Here is a 5878-nt window from a genome sequence, read left to right as displayed (position 1 = left end):
AGGAGAAGCCCAGAGAGGGTAAGAGCCTTGGGGAAGGTCACACAGCAAAGCAGAGTGAACACTCCTTCCCTGCCCTCCATCGCTAGGACAGTGGGTGAGGCAGGTACATTCCTCCGGGTATCTGGTTGCCGATCTTGTAGGCAGTGCAGATCTTGATGAGAGTTAAAATTAGAACTAGCTAGAGAAGTGTTTTTATTACTGGGAAGAGCATGTGGGCAGCAGAAGAGCCCCATATCACAAGAACAGGCACAGGGTCAGCAAGAACAGCATTCCTCCTCTTGTGCAAGAGACTGTGTGCTGGCCAGACGCTGAGGGCAGAGGAAGCAGTAGGGCAGCACTGCTTTGGAAACCAGCAGAGAGACTCTCCCTCTTGATCAAAAGTCCAAGGACATCTGGGATCTCCCTTCAGATCTTAGTTTTCCTGTCTTGGAAATGGGTACAAATGCCACAGTGAGGCTGTAAGGCTTAAACACTCTGAAGTGAAGTCGCTCAATTGTGTCCGACTCTTTGCAACCCCATGGACTGTAGCCCACCACGCTCCTCAGTCCATGGGATTTTCCAGGCATGAATACTGGAGTGGGTTGCCATTTCCTTCTCCAGGGGATCTTCCCGACCCAGGGATCGAACCCGGGTCTCCCGCATTGTAAGCAGACGCTTTACCATCTAAGCTATCAGGGAAGCCCTTAAACACTCTACTGTCCTGCCATTAAAGCAACTCTGCCAGAACAAGATGGCTATGGTCCGAATGCTTCCTCTGAAAACTTATAGGCTGAAGTCCCAAACCCCAAAGTGATGGTATTAGGAGGTGATCGGGTCCTGAGTGTGGAGCCCCCATGAATGGGATTAGTGTCGTTATTAGATGACACCACAGAGGGTTTTCTCATCCCTTCAACCATGTAAGGACACAGCCAGAAGACAGTTGTCTATGGACCAGGAAACAGGCTCTCACCAGACACTGAATCTGCCAGCTCCTTGAAGGCTTCCCAGCCTCTGGAACTGTGAAAAGTAAAATAAATGTCTGGTTTATAAGCTCCCTGTTTCATAGTTTTCTGTTATAGCAGCCTGAATGTACCCAGGGAAACGTGCTCCCCCTCTCCAGCTGACAAATTTCAGGAAAGGGGAAACAGTAAAGTTTCCTCAAGGGTCCCAGCCTCCTCAGCGCCTCCAAGCGGTGGTTTATCCCCAGGGAAACCAGACACAGGTGGCCCAGGATTGTTCATCTTTGAGAATGCCCGTGTCACTCGTAGAGAGATGCATGCCAGGGGAATGGTTCACAGGACAAAAAAGGCACTCCATTCACAAGAAGAGAAGCCCCTGCTCCCCTCTTCCCTGCATCATGAGCTTCCCTCCCTGTCCCAGCTGCAGAGGCGTGGTGGGGAAACTGTGCACAGATGCACAGCTGCTGCCCTACTCTGGGGGGATTTCTTCACCTATAAGGTGAGGAGTCGGAGGGAGTTCTCTGGAGGGCTCAGCTAGTGTGGGGAGACTTGGAGCAGAGAGTTAGGAAGCCAGTGGACAGAGGTCAGTGAGAAATGGAAACCATGGTTCTCAGAAGGGCCTGGACTGAAGAACTAAAGAGCCTCTCATTGAAAGTGAAAGAGGAGAGAGAAAAAGCTGGCTTAAAACCCAGCATTCAAAAGACTAAGATCATGGCAACCAGTCCTATCACTTTATGGCAAGTAGATAGGGAAAATGTGGAATCAATGTCAGATTTCATTTTCTTGGGCTCCAAAATAAATGCAGACAGTGACTGCAGCGATGAAATTAAGACACTTGCTCCTTGGAAGAACAGCTATAACAACCCTAGACAGCGTATTAAAAAGCAGAGACATTACTTTACTGACAAAGGTCCATATTGTCAAAGCTATGGTTTTTCCAGTAGTCATGTATGGATGTGAGAGTTGGACCATAAAGAAGGCTGAGCACCGAAGAACTGATGCTTTCAAACTGTGTGCTAGAGTAGACTTTTGAGACTCCCTTGGACAGCAAGGAGATCAAACCAGTCAATCCCAAAGGAAATCAATCCTGAATACTCATTGGAAGGACTGATGCTGAAGCTGAAACTCTAATACTTTGGTCACCTGATGCAAAGAGTTGACTCATTGGAAAAGACCCTAATGCTGGGAAAAATTGAGGGCAAGGGAGAAGGGTGTGACAGAAGATGAGATAGTTGGATGGCATCACTGACTCAATGGACTTGAGCTTGAGCAAACTCAGGGAGATAGTGATGGACAGAGAAGCCTGGTGTGCTGCAGTTCACGGGGTCGCAAAGAGTGGGACAACAACCCAAGAGACTCTGGGACGGTTAGGGAGACGACATACCATCTCACACTTGGTCAGCAGGGTGGGATAGGGTTCAGGACCTCAAAACCTCCAGTTCCTCCTCCCTCAGGACTTAACAGCCGAAGCTGGGAGGATCCCAAGGGTGGTGACTCTGTCCGGGGCAGGACCCTGGTATCATCATGGCCTGGCCTTCCTGATTCTTGCTCCTGGTTGTGGAAGCATGAATGTGGGTGGGGTGGAGGGTGGGGAGAACATCACCTTTCTTTTTTGAAAAGGAAATCAAAGTCCTTCAACAGCTCCCCAGCCTCCACTTCCCCCTGCAGTCTTCACTCACCCTGAAGCCTACAGGATCCTCCGGGAGCATGGTCTTAACTACGGTGGTCCCTTGCTCACCCACCTTCAGAAGCTCCCCACCACCTCTGCCAGTCCTCCTGACCTGAGGCCCTGCTAGACAGACAGAGGCCCCAGTTCCATGTTCAACAGCCTTCAGGGTCCACCAAGCTATCTCAGGGATTTCTCTGAATTTCTCAATTGATGGCTAAGCCATCTGATGCTCAGCGAGGTCAAGCAACTTGAAACTCAAATCCAGCTCTGGCGATGCAGTTAGAGTTCATGCCCTACCTACAGAGGGACCACAATGCCAGAAAGGAAGCTTCAGGAAGCTGTGTCCCTCCGCTGGGGAGAGCCTGGGCCCTGTGTGGTTGGGGAAAGGCAGGGAAGGAAGGAAGAGTGGTGAACTCTGAAGGCAGACCAGTGTGGTGGGCAGAGCCCAGACCATGAATCCGGGGATCTGGGGCCCAGCCACCCCTGCGGGGCCTCAGCCACCTCCTGTGGGAAATGGACAATAAAGCTCCCTACAAGGCACAGGTTCTTGAGGGATTGTGAACACCAGGTAGGTGCTGCCGAGCCGGCCTGGAGCTGGGTGCACAGCAGGTGTCTCTTCCACACTCGCTGCCTCTGCACTGGATTCAGAGGCTCTGGGCTGGGGGTGCAGCCTTTGGCCCCAAACCCACCCCCAGCCACAGCCCACAGGGAAGCTTTGCAGGCCCAGCAAACAACCCCTCACCGCCCTCGCCAAAAGGAAACATTTTTTAAAAAGCAACAGAAACCAACATCTCTGTAGGCTGCGTGTTGGTGACGGGAAAAGGAGCTTCAGAGAGGAAAGAGCTACCGGGGGCGGAGGCCAGACCGAAGCAGCAGAGGAGAGAAACAGAGATCTGATAAGGAGCTCTGCTCTTCAGGGCCCGGGGAGCAGGGGAGGAAGGCTCAGCCCCTGCTCAGCCCCTGCAACCAGGTAGCTGGGCGGTGGGGGTCTGAGATCCCCCGAGGTAGCATTCAGCCCCACCTGCACTTGGGCCTCAGGATTTCAAAGCTCAGGCATCCTCCCCTGCCTTGGGGCAGGCCCTTACCCTGGATGCAGGAACCAGCCAGAGGCTCAAAGGTTGGTGGTCCCTTGTAGGCATGCATCCCTGGCCTGGGGACAGTCTCTTGGAGACCAAGGGGTTCAGTGTCCCCTTCCCCCAAAAGAAGGTACTGACTGTCTATAGGACAGCATTAGGACATGGTGTCAGCCTGGGAATCAGGAGGTTCAGGGCTGTGGGCTTCCCATGGGGCCCCGAGCAAGTAGCCCTAGGTGGCATGATGGAGATGTCCCAGTTTAGCACTGAAAGTCTGCATCCCAGGGGACCCTTTGGTCCTGGGGAAAATGGTCCCCTTTGCCCCTCTGGGCTGGGACTTCCTCTGCTGAGACTAGAGGACTCTCCAAGCTCCCTGCATGGGCTTCCTGAAGCCCGAGGATTGGGCCTGTCCTCTTGGACAACCTCAGACTGTTTGAGAAGACGGGATAGTCCCAGGTAACCCAGGTGGCCCCAGGATAGACAGGCAGAGGGAGCAGGTATCAGGAACCGGAGGGCAAGCACATCCAGGCAGGCTTGGCTTGACCTGGGCTTCACGGAGGGAACAACTTCACTCAGTCTGAGGCCTTGGGCGCTGGTCAGATGGTCGGGCCCCAGCTGGCCCTCAGATGAGATCAGATCAGTCGCTCAGTCATGTCCGACTCTTTGCTGGCCCTCAAGAGCCCTGCAGTGAATTTCTAAATGTACTGCCTGCACTTTCTGAATCCCCCTATTGCATCCACTGCCAAACGATTTGCATGAAAAAACAAACACTTAAAAAAAAAAAGTAACAGATCACAAAGATTTGTCTTTTTTTTCTTTTTTTTAAGTGAAGATGGGCTTTCCACAGAAATTAAAAGCACCCAGCGGGGCTCTAAATGCATATGCCCACATCCCCATGCTTTCCTGACTCCCTGTGCTGCCCACCCCAGCAGACGCAGACCCCCCAGGAGAGACTGAAGGCTGCGCAGAGACAGCATCCAAGGACCCACTCACACCCCAGGGCACAGGGCGGCTCCACCTGGCCTTGCCCACCTGTCAAACCCATTCTGTCAAAGCATCTCACCAACAGTTTCAGGGATGGCTCCTCCTCCTAAGTCGCTTCAGTCGTGTCCGACTCTGTGTGACCCCCTAGATGGCAGCCCACCAGGCTCCCCCGTCCCTGGGATTCTTGGCAGGGGAGTCATTAGTCCATCCTAGTTTCCTATGCCCAAGAGCCCTCATACTTTCTAGCTAGGCTGCCCTGAACAAGTCACTTGTTGAGCTCTCTCTGAGCTCCAGTTACCTCATCTGCTAAAAGAGGGCAACAAGACAGTGTGGGGGACGATGGGTCTTTGGTGCATGCACCAAGCTAAGGGATGAGTGGGCTTCCAAGAAGCCGGTAAATGCATTTCTGATCCTCCTCTGGAAACCACAAACTCTACCCCCAAGAAGGGCAGCAAGAGGCAGGTGGGGGCAGGGGGTGCGCACTCTTACCTGCTGGGCTGAAAGCTAGGCCCAGTCCTACCCAGAATTCTCCACTGGGAGGACGAGAAGGGCCGCACAGGGCATGAGGGCAAGAGAGCTAAAAGTAAATGCTGTCACCATCCCTCTGGCCTCCTTGGCTGATCTGGGGCCTCCGTGGGGTCCAGGGCTGAATCCACCCTTCCTCTCTCCTCAAGCACTTACTAAGCTCTTCTGACCTCTCACCTGGTCAAGTCACATGATTCTGCGCCCCGTCCCACCCACTATATGAGTTACATGCCCCCTGGTTCACTCTGTATTCTCAGTGACCCTAGCCCAAAGGTCTCTGTGCTCCCATTTCCTAAACCAACTGAGGCTCAGAGAGGCAGGGTCTTGCCCAGAATAAAGCACAGCATCCTCAGAACCAGGGCCAACAAGAGATACAGGCACCTGATGCTGCAGGTGAAGGCCCCAAAGCAAAAGAAAGGCCTTGGCAGGGAAGGGGACTTTGGGAGCCACCCAGAGTCCTGAGCAGGGGAGTGGCGTGATTGTGGGCGGTGGGAAGCTGGCCTGAGGGCCTTGTGTCTGGAGCCAGTGAGACCAGCAAGGAGGTTGTGATAAAGGTGCAGGCAACTGGGGGAGCCAAGAGGAGTGTGGGGGCAAGTGATGTGGGGAGGGCAGACCCCTGTGGCTCTCAGTTTCTGGGGACTCAGAGTTGGGAGGAAATGGGAGCACAGAGACCTTTGGGCTAGGGTCAC

Source organism: Bison bison, unplaced genomic scaffold (genome assembly GCF_000754665.1).
Source record: "Bison bison bison isolate TAMUID 2011002044 unplaced genomic scaffold, Bison_UMD1.0 scf7180017864029, whole genome shotgun sequence".
Lineage (NCBI taxonomy): Eukaryota > Metazoa > Chordata > Mammalia > Artiodactyla > Bovidae > Bison > Bison bison.
Note: the sequence above shows the minus strand (reverse complement) of the source record.